A 16388-nucleotide genomic window follows, 5' to 3' on the forward strand; every position below is an offset into this window, starting at 1 on the left:
AAGTAATTGTTTGTAAAAAGACGTATAGTATTAGCAAATGTCTGTATTCCGCTCTCACTGTGTGAGAGTTTGTGTGTGTGTGTGTGCGTGTGTATGAGAGAGAGGGAGAGAGAGAGAGCAGAAGAGAGAAGGAGAGAGAGATTAGATATTGGACTGGGTATATCATTTTAGAGTCAAAAAAATTCACCGTTAACTGGAAGGCATTTATCAAGTTTCTTGACATCAGTATTGGTGATAAGTCTAAGTCAACCCATTCTCATTCTTTTTTAGATAACCTGTTTTTAATTTTGGAAACTTTTATAATCATCTCTAGGTGTGAGTTTTAATTACAATCATTCTACTTGTTATTTTGCACTTTAAATACTCAGATCTTTCAGCTGTGAAGAATTGGTCCGTTATTTCTCTATTAATTTCATCTCCATTTTTTGCATTCATTCTTTTTAAAATTTCTGTTATTCAGATGTTGGACTTCTGTGGTGGTTCCCTGTAACTCATCTTTTCCTTTGTGCTTTCTGACTCTTTGCATTTCTACTTTACTTTCTAGGAGAAGTGCTCGACTTTATTTTCTAAGCATTTATTTTTAATTTCATTTAGTTAATTGTCTATTCTGCACTTTTCAGCCTCTAACAATCTGTTGATATCAGTCATTTGCTGATAATATGTCTCCTACATTCTTCTCAGTTATGTATTAATTCTATTTTTATAGATTTCTGTTTTTATTTTAATGGAGTCTCAGGAGAGATGAAAAGTAAAGGTGTATCACTGAAACCAGTATGAGTTTGTGGGGGAACTGCAAGCAGCAACAGATTAAGGTTGAAGTATTAAACTAGGAATAGTAGGACAAATGACTAAAATAATTGCTAGGCATCATATCACGAGGGCCTTGTAGATACACTCTACTAAGAATTTTAGATTTTATCTTACAGGAACTTAATGCTTTGATTGTGAAAGTGGTAAGATTATGTGAGGAAGATATATTTAGAGACTAGAGGCAGGGAGGAAAGTTAGAAGGTTGAAAGAGTTCATAATGGTAATCAGAATGTGATTACCAATATGACTAAGACTCTGCGCTCCCAATGCAGGGTGCCCAGGTTCAATCCCAGGTCAGGGAACTAGATCCCACGTGCCACAACTAAGAAGTTCGCATGACTCAAATAAAGATCCCGCATGCCGCAAGTAAAAGATCCCTCACGTGCCAACGAAGATCCCACGTGCTGCAAGTAAGACCTGATGCAGACAAATAAATAAATTAATAAATTAATTAATTCTAAAAAATAAAGTGAGTTTATAATGTAGGTATTATTTTTCTTATTTTACAGATAAGGAAACTGGCTTAGAGATGTTAAATATCCTAGATTACAGTCAATTTAACAAAATAATCATTTATCAATGAGCAAGTGGTATGAATTTCAGGGAGGAGACTGATTTCCTTATATGAATCCTAGAAAAAAAACATAACAGGTGGTTAATTGCTTCCATGTAAAACTGATTTCTACCATAAATGTAATCACATATCTCCTGTTAACAATGCTATGTTTCTTTCTTTGTTGGCTGATTATTTAGTCTATCTCTTGATTTCTTTTCTTTTTATTATCATTTTATTTGCAGTAGAGTCAATCAATTCTAGACAAAATTGAAAAGTAGATGGATCATATCTTTTTGTCCTAAGAAATACCTCACCTATTTCTACTTTTCATGCACCCTATCCTTCAATAAAAACTATTTTTGGAAAAATAGATGAAATCAATCATTTATAACTAGATATAAATTCAAATTGTTTTTCCTCCTCCTCCTCAGATTATGTAGAATCTTATTTTCCCTTTAATAGATGTTTAACTCTATTAAAGGAAATCTAGGCATTTTTGAGTAAGCAAGTTAGACTTTGGGAAGTTGGGAAGTGATCTTTTCAGGGATTCCTGAAATATCATAAATTAGGTTCAGAGTAATTTACCTATATTTCATACAAACCATAAAATAAAATAAAATTAAAAAAACCTTATTATTAAATATCTGCTTGTTGGAAAATGATTTAAAAGATATTTTTGAATGGCACATTATAATGTCTATCTTTTGTTGATCACCAGACAATGACCTAAAGTAATTTGGAAGTTCCAAGTTTTTATATAAAGTCCAATCATGAAACTTGATTATATACAGTTGTTGAATTTAGGTATCATTGCTATACTTGGATTATATTGGTAGAGTTGGCTCTTAGCTATACACTTTTAAAGATTGCTTATATTTGGATATATGGATGCCTGGCTACTCTCAATTAGATCAGACCTACACTGATCAAGAATAATGATGGGAAGTACTGATGATGTATTTCTTGGACAGCTTCAGTGAACAGGAAATACTGGTCTCTATTAGTCTGAGACTAGGATGCTCTGACAAAGGGGACAATGATTCAATAAATTAAAGAAGATGTAATTTGATTTCTCCTTTAAATAACAGTCCAAACTGAATGATTCAACTCTGCTCCATGAGGTTATTCAGAGATACAGTTTCTTCCCATTGGTTGCCCTCATCCCTTAGGGTTGTCATCCTCTGTATGGTGCAGATGGAGTCTCTGTGAATCCCAGATGATAAGGAGAGAGACAGCATGGTGGAGGCATACTCATGGATTTAAGTAACCTACTTTTGTTAATAAGGATATTGATCTACCATTGATACTCTGAAGCCATTATCAGTCAAATGTTAACATTTATTTTCAGCCTTTGGGCTACTTAGTTTTCTACTTACAAATTTTATCTGTTTTTAAAAATTGTAAGTAACACTGCTTGATGATGAGGGAAGAGCATTTTCCCTAACTGGACAAAAAATAGATTCTGCCTATTGTGAGATTATTTGAATGTTTCGGTCCTTGTAAGTTGAAAAAATAAAGTTGTAAAATTTGTGTTAGGTAAATCTCTCACTTTAAATTGGATTCAAGACATTATCATGGGTGCCAATAACTGTAATAGTGTGAATCCTTGAACTCTAAGGTTTAGGTTTGGATCTAATTGACAACTACACTGTCAACTCTTGTAAGTGCATGAACCATGTTTTATTAATCTCTCTATACCTAGTTCTTGGCATATAGTAGATAATCAAAAATATTAAGTGGATACTCAATAATTCTTTAATAGGTTCATATTCAATATTAATATATAAGTAATTATTAATTTTTGTCCTGTGCTATGTGATAAACAGGAGCCAAAGATGGGTAAGACAAATGGTCTGGTTAACAGAGGAGAGGAGATTAGACAAGGGCAAATGTAACTATAATATAAAGTGGGGTAAAGTGAGTATCCTGAGATAAATGTAAACAATGTACAACAGAGGTTCAAGGTGTAGAGAGTTTGGAAATTCAGGCACAACTTCAGGAGGATGTGACATCTGAGTTGATCCTTGAAAGGTGGTTGTGTAACTGCATGGTAGATTGGAAAGATTGTCATGGCAGAGAGCACATTCCATATAGGGGATCAGTGCAAATCAGACTATTTTCCACCTCTGAAGTGCCATAGCTATTCCATGGCACTTGATTACTAATATGTAATAACGATTTTGTACTAAGGTTATTGCCCTCATTCCTTTCACTAAAATATAAACTTTTTGAGGGCTATATGTTGATAAATCTTGTATCCTCTGCTAAATTTATGAGTGCTCTGCGCATAAAAATATTTTACAAATTTACTCTATATCTTTCAAATTACCAAAAATTTTATAGTTTTGCTAATTATGTTAGATCCACCAGCTGAATATCGTCTAGTGACCTCAGCTGACTCCATGTGGAGTAAAAGTATCACCCATTCTAACCGTACCTGATTTCTTGACCTGATTTCATTAATCACGAAATATAATAATTGGCTGTTGTAAAACACCAAGTTTTGGGTTAGTTTATTACATGGCCACAGATAGGTAGAGCAGTCCATTATGAAGATTAATTATGAAGATTAAATGAGTTAATTTATATAAAAACTTAGCCTAGTATCTGGCACATAGTAAAAATTTCACAAATATTTGTTGCTATTGTAATATTATTGTACCCAAACCACAATTATGAAATCTGCATTTGGGTGTGTAGATCTGTGTGTGTGTGTGATTTGCAAAGAGAAAATGAACTCAAAATGAAAGGCAATAATATGATACAGTTTCATATGAAATAGGCTTTGTTAAGTAGTCATTCTATAAAGAATTCTTGTTTTTCTCTGGCTAAGCATTAAATAATGAGGTTTTTTTCCTTCAAGGTGTTAATTTTTTCCTAGACTTTTTCTCATATCACTTTAAATTGTCCATCTGAACAGCCCATCTGAATGATCTTCAGTACTTCCTTGGCTTCAGTTTCCATCATTTGTTAATGAACCCCAAATATTTATTTTTAGCCCATCTTATTTTTGAACTTCAGATGTGAATATTTAACTGCTTACTGAAGATCTCCCTCATGGTAAAAATCGAACCCATCAACTCATCATCTTTTCTCCTCAAATTTCCACTCGGGTATTTAAGTCAAAACCTGACTTAAAAAACCTGGTTTTAAGTAAAATGTCTGGCCTAAGACCACAAATCACATTGGTTGTATGTTCATTAAAATAGGACCCTGTCTAAAGTGGTAACTGAAAAGTTTGAGGCCTTCATAACCAAACTTATATACTATGGTACTGACACTTTTAGGTTCATGAAACAACAATGCATATAAATAGTGAAGAACGCGTTATAAAGTATTTGCTATTTGGGATATGCTAAGAAGACTGTAATAGTTTGGTAAGTCTTGGGATTTAGACCTTTTCTAGTTTTAGTTTGTTTTTCTTGCTCAAACCTATTGAAGCTTGTGACCATATACCTTAATCCAAATTTAATCTGAAGGATGTCAAACAGGCATATACACTTCATTTGTCTACATATTTCTTAACGCTTTGGTACCTGTAGCAGAATTAAAGCCCATTGCTTTTCCCAGTTGGCACACAACATCTTTCCTCTCCTCTCCATAACCTTGTCAAGAACAGCCATTATTCTACACTAGCCATGTGTCCATTTCCACATAAATACTCAAAATCTTAATATTTCAAATCAACTTTAATCAGATATTTGTACTTAATTATTTCCTGTCTCCTAGTGTCTTTTTTTCCGTATCATTTTTATTTGTATTTTAATACCACTTTTGGTAATTTGTGGTGCTCTTATCTTTAATCCCTGGAAATAATTTTAGCAAAAATTTCAGTGACTTAAATTTGGGAAACACTCTATCTTTCTGTTGAAGATTTACCATATATGCTAACATGCTTAAACTCCAAAAAGTAAAGGCTTGCAGGAAAATTATATCAATACTTGTTTAATTTGTTTAATCCAGGGGTTGCCATAGAACTTAAAAAATGTACAACGTTTGTCATGCTATTTATTCTTTAGTTGAAGAGACTTTAGAACTTAAAAATTGATACTTTAGTTAACTTCATGAATGCCTTTTCTACTGCATGGACTAAGTGGGAGAGGAAATCTTTCATACATATACTTTCCATTTGGTTAGACTACATGAGAGGCTTTTTTCTCTTTCTTAAATTGCTTCTTTAGTTGTTCACTTTCACCTCAGATGATTTCCAAAATTCCTTGACAATCAGTCTTAGGTGGGTTTGCTTTCTGAAGGTGAGATTCTTCCCTTCCACTGTCCCCATTCTTAAATTGCTAAATCCGTGTGTCCTATTTCTTTTGACTCTTTGCCTTCTTCCTTTCCTTTCTTACATTGCAGTCTTTGTCTTGCCAATGCTCCTTCAGCTTTATAGTATATAATATTTTTGTGTTCCCACAATGATTTCATAAAAAATTTATCTGTTAGAGGATAGCTGTTTATCTCAGAATGCTTCATTTGACAAATTATTTTGCATAGGTTTCCTTTAACCTGAAATCTTCTCTGTACCTCAGATGGGTTCTAAATATCCTTGACTTTTCAGAAACGTTTCAGTTGCATAAAATGAATGCTGCCTATGATGGCTGTAGAATGGATCTGCTGGCCATGGGGGACCAATGCATTGCAAGGGATTGGATCTTGTGTACACTCTCTTTCCCCTCTTGCTACAAGTAAACACTGTACTACTTGAGTCTGGTGTATTATCTGTGTGCAACTTTGAATATTGCACAAGTCTCTTCCCTAGGTGTCACTTATATGCCTTTTAAGCTTGGCTGCACTCACGTTATTTTCTATCCTGTGGCATAGACTGACCACCCAGTGAATAAAATAAAGCTTCTCCTTCCCAAGCCTCACAAGAATTGTGCCATGATTTGGAGGTGAGAAGAGAATTACAAGCCATTAATCATTCATCAATACTGATTACCACTGAGAATGGCTACTTCAAGTCTACAAGCTTATTGCTACTTCCGTAACATTCTTAAGCCACAGAACATTGGCCAATCCATCAATCAGCTCAGATCAGCTGATGTGCCTTTGGTCCAACTTCTTAGCTGGACCACATCACCATTCCTCTCTATGTCTCATGGTCTTCCTCTCAGGAATTCTTCCAGGAATCAGGGGTGAATTTCCTCATTGTTCTGGATCCTCAGACCTCTCTAATTTCATGTTTAGAGGGATTTCCACTCCACACCCTCTCTTGCAATGTTTGATAATGATTACCATTAAAACTAGAATCTGAATCATTACCAACAAAGATATTATTTACAATTCCTTGAACCAGAAGGCATACTCTTTAAAACATTCCATGAGGGAAGGGATGGGATACCATCTGTCTAGGATGGCAGAGAAAGGGGAAAGTAACAAAACAGTTAAATGTCCATATCAAGATTATTTGAACATTCATATTCTGCCAAATTTGTACATAAGTGTGCATATTTTTTTCAATAATTAGAGTGATACAAATAGATCTTAAGAAATAGCAAAACAAAAAAAAGAAAAGAAATCCACATTTTTTTCAAGTTGGAGTCAAGGAGATATTGAAATTCTTCCCATTTTAAGTGCTCCTTAATTACTGGCATTTCTGTGGTTGAATTTATATCAACAAAGAGAATTGGAGATTAAGGCAATTAATCAGAACATTCAGCTTAAAAATAGCAATTGAAAAATAAGTGAAAAATAAGTGAACCCTACAGAACTCTAGGGTTTGGTATCTATACAGATAAGATTCATCAGGTGGATGCATAACTCTCTTCTTTACTCTCATGAAAGATTGTTCTCTGATTGTCACTGTGTATAAAGTAAAATATAGATAGATTATACAAATATTCTGATTGATTAAAAGATTAAAATTGTGAGTCTTCCTAGAAATATGTCAGGATTCAAGAATATCTTATTGCAGTTTTCTTCGTACTATAAATAAAGGGTCAAGCAACATCTTCTAATAACTCACAACTGCCTCTTTTCTTGTTAGAACATGTCATCCAGCACTTTTTGATTACATGTTCTCAGGTAATAGCTGGGACAGATTGACCAAAGGAGAGCAATTTCTTTAATCATGATAACATAATGATTCCATCACAAACTTTAGATAGGACTATGGGTATTACCATTTTCTTGTTGTTGTTGTCTATTAATAGTGCTGTATCTTTAGTGGAATTGAAGACAGCTTTCTGTAGACCTCAATGCAACTCTGTAAAAGACCATAACAATGCCTTTAGAATAAAATCCATTTGCTGTTCTACAGTGAAGCAAGTTTTCTAGTAATTTGGCCATAATTCGAGGACAGGACCCCTAAGCAATGGGATGTGGTAAGCAAAAATCTGAATTTTCCGCCTGGCTAAAGCCAATGACCTTGAGCTTCTCCATGATCTTGAGTTGTTTTGTGGGCATTGTTTTCTTTACCTATGAAAAGAAGAGTTTGTCCAACATGTTCTGAGGTTCTTTCAGTTCTAAAATTTTTTGGCTAATTTACCTGGAACCCAAGAGATTCCCTGAATCTGGCTGGTGTGCAATAAGTATTTAACGATTATAAAAAATATTTGACTTCCAAATGGGGAGTAACAAACATGGAAATATTGTGGTATCTCAACCTTTGTAATTTTGGGAGCAGAATCAATGTGATTAAAATTACAAACCCAATGAATTCTCTGTTTACTTCAGTCAAAGAGAAATAGTTGTTGTCTAAAAACAATCTGAACTACTCCTAGAGTAATGGAAATAAAAACAAAAATAGACAAATGGGACCTAATGAAACTTTAAAGCTTTTGCAAAGCAAAGGAAACTACAAACAAGACAAAAAGACAACCCTCAGAATGGGAAAAAATATTTGCAAACGAATCAACAGACAAAGGATTAATCTCCAAAATATATAAACAACTCATGTAGATCAATATTAAAAAAAAAACAACCCAATCCAAAAATGGGCAGAAGACCTAAATAGACATTTCTCCAAAGAAGACATACAGATGGCCAAGAAGCACATGAAAAGCTGCTCAACATCACTAATTATTAGAGAAATGCAAATCAAAACTACAATGAGGTATCACCTCACACCAGTTAGAATGGGCATCATCAGAAAAATCTACAAACAACAAATGCTGGAGAGCGTGTGGAGAAAAGGGAACCCTCTTGCACTGTTGGTGGGAATGTAAATTGATACAGCCACTATGGAGAACAGTATGAAGGTTCCTTAAAAAACTAAAAATAGAATTACCATACAACCCAGCAATCCCACTACTGGGTATATACCCAGAGAAAACCTTAATTCAAAAAGACACATGCACCCCAATGTTCATTGCAGCACTATTTACAATAGCCAGGTCATGGAATCAACCTAGATGCCCATCGACAGACGAATGGATAAAGAAGTTGTGGTACATATATACAATGGAATATTACTCAGCCATAAAAAGGGATGAAATTGGATCATTTGTAGAGACGTGGATGGATCTAGAGACTGTCATACAGAGTGAAGTAAGTCAGAAAGAGAAAAACAAATATCGTATATTAACGCATATATGTGGAACCTAGAAAAATGGTACAGATGAACCAGTTTGCAGGGCAGAAATAGAGACACAGATGTAGGGAACAAACATATGGACACCAAGGGGGGAAGGTGGTGGGGGAGGTGGTTTTGGTGGGATGAATTGGGAGATTGGGATCGACATATATACACTAATATGTATAAAATAGATAACTAGTTAGAACCTGCTGTATAAAATAATAAAATAAAATTCAAAAATTCAAAAAAAAATAATTAAAAAAAAATCTGAACTAAGTGAAAACAAAATACCCCATATACTAGTTGGAAATATATATTGATAGTAAACATTATTATTTCTATCTTTGGTAAAATGCTGAATTAGTGGTTTGAATGTATTAAAAGTAATGAATGTATTTAAAAGGAAGTTTTTTAGCTAGTTGAGCAGTTTATACTTTGTGACTATAACCAGTGTATTTAGTGTTTTAAAAATATATATCAGGAGGGAAAGGGATCAATTACAACTATTTACAAAGTAACTCTTTCTGAGAATGACCTTAAGATTAGCAGAAAAGATTTTCCACAACTAAAGATATAAAGAAGGAACTACAACCAGATGGGTAAGGAGGGTGGGGATGTGGTCTAGTCAGGACCCACACTCCCAGGTAGGTGACCATAAGCAGGAAGGATATCTCAATCATGGAGGTCCTCCTGGAGGAGTGAGGAGGTCTTCCCCAAACCCCACATTGAGCTCAGAGGCAACAGTTTGAAAGGGCCCTGGGTCAGACCCACTTGCTGACTTGGAGAGCCTCCTGGAGAGGGACGAGGCAGCTGGACCTACCCCTGGGGACTGAGATGCTGGTGGCAGCCATTTTTGTGATCTCATTCTACCTTGTTGACAATGACACTGGTGGGCACCATTTTGGAATCCTCCCTCTAGCCTATTAGCACTGGGGGCCTGCCGCACTCACTAGCATACCTGTAGCAATCACATGCCACTAGGCCTTGCAGCCAGCAATGCTGGAGTGCCTATCCTGTCCACCAGCATGCCTGAAACAACTGCACAAGGCAAGGCCTTGCAGACAGTCAGTTCAGTGCACCCACAGCAGTCAGCCTTGGCAAAACAGAAGGGAGTATGTAGCCCATAAAGGAGACACCCCTGGAACATCTGTCTCTGGTGGCCAGAGGGGAACCTGCTGCTGAAGCTCATAGAACATCTACATAAGGCCACTTCTCAAAGATTGGGAGACATAGTGCATAATACATACATAACACATAGGCATAAACAAAGAATTAGGCAAAATGAGGAGAAAGATAAATACATTTCAAACAAAAAAACAAGACAATACCTCAGAAAAAGAACTAAATGAAATGGAGATAAGCAATCTATCTGATAATGAGTTCAAGGCAATGATCTTAAAGATGCATACCAAACTCAGGAGAATAATGGAAGGACACAGTGAGAAATTTAATAAAGAGTAAGAAATTATAAAAAGAGTGAATTAGAGCCAAAGAATACAACAACGTAAACACACCAGAGAAAATACACCAGAAAAATACACCAGAGAGAATCAACAGTAGATTAGATGATACAGAAGAATGGATCAGTGATCTGGAACACAGAGTAGTGGAAATCACCCAACTGGAACAACAAAAAGAAAAATAATTTAAATGCAGATAGTTTAAGGGACCTCTGGGACAACATCAGCAAGTCTATCTGATAGAGTCATATATCATTATGTATTTGTATGACCATTAAAAGCTAAAATAGAAAAAATAGAAGTATATTTTTAATTGACATTTCTTATACATATAGAGTGAATTGACAATTGTTATGGGTATAAAGTTACTAACAATAGTTTACATTTCTTGAGTACCTGAACTGTTCTAAATACTAACCTTTATTTATCCTTTAATCCTTGTAACAACCCTATGAGAAATTTAGTATTATTATCATCCAACCCATCTTGCAGGTGAGGAAATTGAAGACCAGAGAAGTTTATTAATTTGCCTAAAGGTACGCAGTCAGTAAATAGTAAAGCGAAGCTCTTAACCAACTGTAATATTGGCATCCTATGATGATTTCTGAAAACACGACTAAATTATGTAATATGTATTAATACATCCTTATTTATTTATAAATTTACTAACAGAAATGGACCTTTTCATGTGTTCAAACAAAATTTTCTCCTTCATTAACATCTGCAATTGTAATTTCTATTTCTTTACACTTTGTAAGATAAAAAGCTGTAGTATCAACTTTTTCTTTTTTTAATCTGAGATTGCAATTCAGTTATATGATTTCCTATCACGTGTGCTAGAATATATCAATACCTTTTATCTTTTGCTTTTAATATGAGGGAGCTAATTTCTGATGAATTTCTCTGAGCTGAGAAGTACTATGCTCTGTATGAAGTCATAAGTAGCCCATATATGTCTCTTTTCATTCTTTCAGGAGGTCTTATTTAGTTTTGTTAGCATTATCTCAGCCCAGAATGTATTGCATTTAGAAATCATTGAATCATCTGTTTTACTCAAGCAGCTGACATTCAGTCACACATTAATATTACTTCACTTCTTATTCGGAGGTTTAAAACTCTCTTTCATTATCTTTCAAAACCTTAAAAGGGATTGACAATTATAATGATGTGTCTTGTGATACAAAGAGCAATAAATTGTAAATAAGCCACGAATAGGAATGATATAAAAGAAAGAAGGTTGAGAAAAAACCTCAGTCAAATGGTATACAATAATTTCTTCTTTCAGTCAAGGAAATAAATGATTGTTGCAATAGAATCTAACTATTCTAAGACCCTTTAAGGACAATTTCTATTGCAAAGTGAGAACATTTGAAGTTCCATTTGAATAAGGCAGCACTTCTGGCCTGTGAAAGAAGATAAGCTTTCAGGATTCTCCTCGTGGAAAAGACAAGCCTCTGAAAAAAAAAGGCCTATCAGTAGACACATCTTAGCAGGAAAAACTTAGTTTCCTAATGCTGGGCAAATAGGTATCTGTCCTTGATTTAATGGCTGTATTTCTATAATCACTGATTCTCAGAGGGTCACACTGATACACGGTTAGATGAGAAATTATACAGATTTCAGTGAATTCTTATTGAAATCTATGCTTTAAAAATGAAAAAGTTTTGGTTTGATCAATCTGAAAGTCCTATCCAAACTTACTCAGAATATATATGAAATTATATCATGAAAATTTGATAATTTAGGGCTAAAAATTTGCTTTTCAGAGTTGTAAATAGCTTTTCTGAACTCTAGAAATCATATTGCTCAATGTTTTTGTAAGTGGTAAAGAAGGTTATTTAGGAAGTAATACGTATCAGTTAGAAGGCTTTGTGAAGAAAGTGATTGAAAAATTGACTTAAGACAGCTTAAAAATAAGAAAATTTATTATCTTCCAGGGATGACATCAAAGTGGATTGATTCAGCAGCTCAACCTTGCCATCAAGGGTCCAAGTTCTTTTAGCCTCTCTCCTCTGCTACCTGCAACACCAGCTTTACACACCACTGGCTTCCTTTATGATCGTGAAATGGATGCTGTACATATTTTTGTTTTTGTTGTGTGTGTGTGAAAGAGAGAGAGAGAGAGCCTTTTTATGTGAATACTTTAATTAAATTGGGATTATTTAAGAAAGAGCAGAAAGGAAGAAAGGATGCTGGGTGATCATCAGTGTCCAACACTGGTAAGCAATGTAAGAAAACAGAACCATGTCACTATGTTTTAATGATAATTTTTGTGGATAGCATATTCTAGTATAATCTGACTTCATTGGACTAATATTATTGTGTACAATATTGAAAGCCATATTGAAAAAATTTTCAAATGTTCCCTATTTATTGGGAACATTTTTTGGAATTCGGTTATAACCACTTAACACATAAGCTCTAAGTTCTTAATTATACAGATGCAAAACGGAATTTTAAAATGTAAAGTAATTGTATAAATTTGTGAGCCTTTATTGTATATGGCAGAGATTGCTACTTATTCTCACAGGCTTGAGTTGGACCATGATTGCTTAGAATACAGACTGTTTGGAAGCCTCCCTTGCAGCTAGGTGGAGCCATATTATCAAGGTCTTCCACTGGGATGTAAGCAGAAGAGATGTGTGCAACTTCCAGTTTATGCTTTTAAAGGGAAAGTGTAACACTTTATGCGTGGTAGAAACAACAGGAAAGAAGGAACCTGGACGCTTGGTGACTTTCAACAGAAGATCTGAGGCATCAGCCTAGATACTCCTGTCTACCTTGTACAAGTCATTTTTAATTTAGGCTGGACATACATCCCAATACCATAAACTATCTAGAAGTAAGGTGTGGCTCTCTGAGACTAGAAACTGAATTACAATCCTTCTGGGTACAATATAAAATACTTTGCTTGGTTTTAAATATTTTTAGCAGGGAGTAGCATCATATGGAGCTCCCAATATCTTTATTTTGATACTGTAGTTCTTTATGCACACAGCAGATTTAACTGTTTTGAATGAATTTACTCATTTTAAGCAATTAACATCCAATCACTTTACTTAAAATAATCAAACCATTTGTGTATATGTACATATACAGCATACATCTCCACTGTTTACTGTCTCAAAGCATTTTAACAAGCTATTGTGCTGGCAGAATTAATTAGATCTGAAAACTGGTATAATAAAAACAATAAAAGCTATAAGAATGCATTAAAATAGAATACCAAAATAATAGAATCTAAGGTTTTTAAAGTTGTGTTTGACTAGTCAAATGTTCCTTAATAATTAGATTCATCAGAATACATTGTTCATTATAATATTAAAAGGAATGTAATAAAATGAAAATTGAGGCAATAGAGAATTCAGTATGCATAATTATTTTAAATTTAAAATCTTCCCCATAATGAACATAGCTAAAAACATAAAAGACAAATGATAGAGAAATTAGAAGCAATTATCAAAGGAATTCTCAGCAGAAATTTCTGATTTAAATTAAAGCCTATGATTAAAAATCTTCTGCCTCTTTGTCCTTCTCCACTCTTCCCACAATCACTACTGCTGCAGCACCTTGTAACTTAATTTCTTTTCCTCAAAGACAGTCTATGCTTGATCCATAGCAAGAATGAACATATCAACTTCAGGTCTTTCTGGTTTTTGTTTCTACATGTGCTAATGCTTAACTTTTAAAAGAACAAAGATGGAAATGCTATTGAACAGAGGCCATGAAAAATGGAATTATTTTTCACCTGCATAACTTTGTTAATTTTGTAAGTGAAAATTCTGTAAGTGAAAAAGGGGATCTTTTCAATTTTTTTTTTTGAGGTTTGAAATGTAGCACAGTGTATTTTGGTGGTTTTGAGCATCTACTCAGGGAGTGTTCTAGGTGCTGGAGACACAACAGTAAACAAAATAACTTGTTATTATGTTTATATTCTGGTGATTAAATTAATACTACACCATAAAACAAGTATGGGGCAATTCAAGAAAGTTCTATTTTTTGATGAAGCTATTTTAGTTCTCTGGGAAATATACAATTCTTTAAAAAATTGTATTCTTTTGTTACTAAAATGTGTTCTCTTGTGCATATACTTAAATTGCATATTGGCTAATACATACTGATACCATTTATTTGCTAAATATATCCTTTGTCACTTTTCAAAAGTCACTGGTAATTAGCTGTTTTAAAATAGTAATTAAAAATCCTTCATCTAGTGTATTTGTTTACCCCTTTTGAAGAAATTATAACTTTATAAGGTCCCAAATGACCAACTCATCTGAAAAAGTAGAGAAATTTTAAGTCGTTTTAAAAGTTGAAATCGTTAATTGCATTTCGTTGAAGGGTGGTGCTAATTAATTTTGTTTGGGATTCTGCATTCTTATATATTGACATAATGCTGTGCCTACTTTAGGGGGGACATAGAGAATTTCTCAAAGCAATACCTGATACATGCAAAAGAATCCATGTAATATATAGTCATGTAATTAACCATACAGTAAAAGAAACACCAAGAATGTAGCATCCTACTTAAAACTAGACTATTATTAATATGATTTTATTTTAATAGTTTAAAGGAAAAATAATCTCTTTTTTGGAGGTTTTTTTTTTTTTTTTTGGTTCATGTTCCCCTTCGTATATTTTAACTGTTATCTATACCAGCGGTCCCCAACCTTTCTGGCACCAGGGACCGGTTTCATGGAAGACAACTTTTCCACGGACAGGGGGTGGGGAGTGGGTTCAGGCAGTAATGCGAAAGATGGGGAGCGGCAGATGAAGCTTCACTCGCTTGCCCGCCGCTCACCTCCTGCTGTGCAGCCCAGTTCCTAACAGGCCGCGGACTGGGTTGGGGATCTCTGATCTATACAATATTAGGAGTGTTACCTTAAAAATATTTATTTTCTCCTTTTTTATTTTTATTTTTTAAAAAAATTATTTATTTATTTTTGGCTGTGTTGTGTCTTCGTTTCTGTGCGAGGGCTTTCTCTAGTTGCGGCAAGTGGGGGCCACTCTTCATCGCGGTGTGCGGGCCTCGCACCGTCGCGGCCTCTTTTGTTGCGGAGCACAGGCTCCAGACGCGCAGGCTCAGCAATTGTGGCTCACGGGCCCAGCTGCTCCGCGGCATGTGGGATCTTCCCAGACCAGGGCTCGAACCCGTGTCCCCTGCATTGGCAGGCAGATTCTCAACCACTGCGGCACCAGGGAAGCCCTCTCCTTTTTTAAATACTAAAGATAAGTTTTATTTTGAAATAATTCCAAACATATGAAAATACGGCAAGACCAGTATAAATAACCTTTTATCTGAACCATTTGAAAGTGAGTTATCACATGATGCCTCATCATCCCCAAATGCTTTGTTGTTCCGTCTCTACAAAAACATTCTCCTACCTCACCACAATACAATAATCAAAATCAGAATATTAATATTGAAACATCACTACCATTTTTTTTAACATCTTTATTGGAGTATAATTGCTTTACAATGGTGTGTTAGTTTCTGCTTTATAACATAGTGAATCAGCTATACATTTACATATATCCCCATATCTCCTCCATCTTGCGTCTCCCTCCCACCCTCCCTATCCCACCCCTAAAAGAAGATGTGGCACATATATGCAATGGAATATTACTCAGCCATAAAAAGAAACAAAATTGAGTTATTTGTAGTGAGGTGGATGGACCTAGAGTCTGTCACACAGAGTGGAGTAAGTCAGAAAGAGAAAAACAAATACCGTATGCTAACACATATATATGGAATCTAAAAAAAAAAAAAAAGGTTCTGAAGAACTCAGGGGCAGGACAAGAATAAAGACGCAGACGTAGAGAATGGACTTGAGGACACGGGGAGTGGGAAGGGTAAGCTGTGACGAAGTGAGAGAGTGGCATGGACTTATATACACTACCAAATGTAAAATAGATAGCTAGTGGGAAGCAGCCACATAGCAGCTCTAAGTGTCCATCACTACCATTTAATTTGTAGTCCCAATTAATTGTTTGTCAGTGCCAATAATAAAAAGAGTCAGTCCAAGATCGTGCATTTCATTTAGCT

At 34.8% G+C, this 16388-nt stretch overlaps 1 long non-coding RNA gene across 11 annotated transcripts in view; it reads left to right on the forward strand.

Moving 5' to 3' along the window:
* Positions 1–16388, forward strand: part of LOC309656120 — a 64553-nt gene that overhangs the window by 24521 nt on the left and 23644 nt on the right. For 6 of the 11 annotated variants that reach the window (XR_014261139.1, XR_014261141.1, XR_014261144.1 and 3 more), the window contains one exon: positions 10835–12561. The exons of 1 other annotated variant lie outside the window; for it this stretch is intronic. This is a non-coding gene — a long non-coding RNA (uncharacterized lncRNA). The remainder of the gene's footprint in view (positions 1–10834; positions 12562–16388) is intronic. 4 more of the 11 variants (XR_014261137.1, XR_014261142.1, XR_014261140.1 and 1 more) reach the window with 2 other exon arrangements.

The sequence above is a fragment of the Balaenoptera physalus genome (genome assembly GCF_965194825.1).
Source record: "Balaenoptera physalus genome assembly, chromosome: 2".
Lineage (NCBI taxonomy): Eukaryota > Metazoa > Chordata > Mammalia > Artiodactyla > Balaenopteridae > Balaenoptera > Balaenoptera physalus.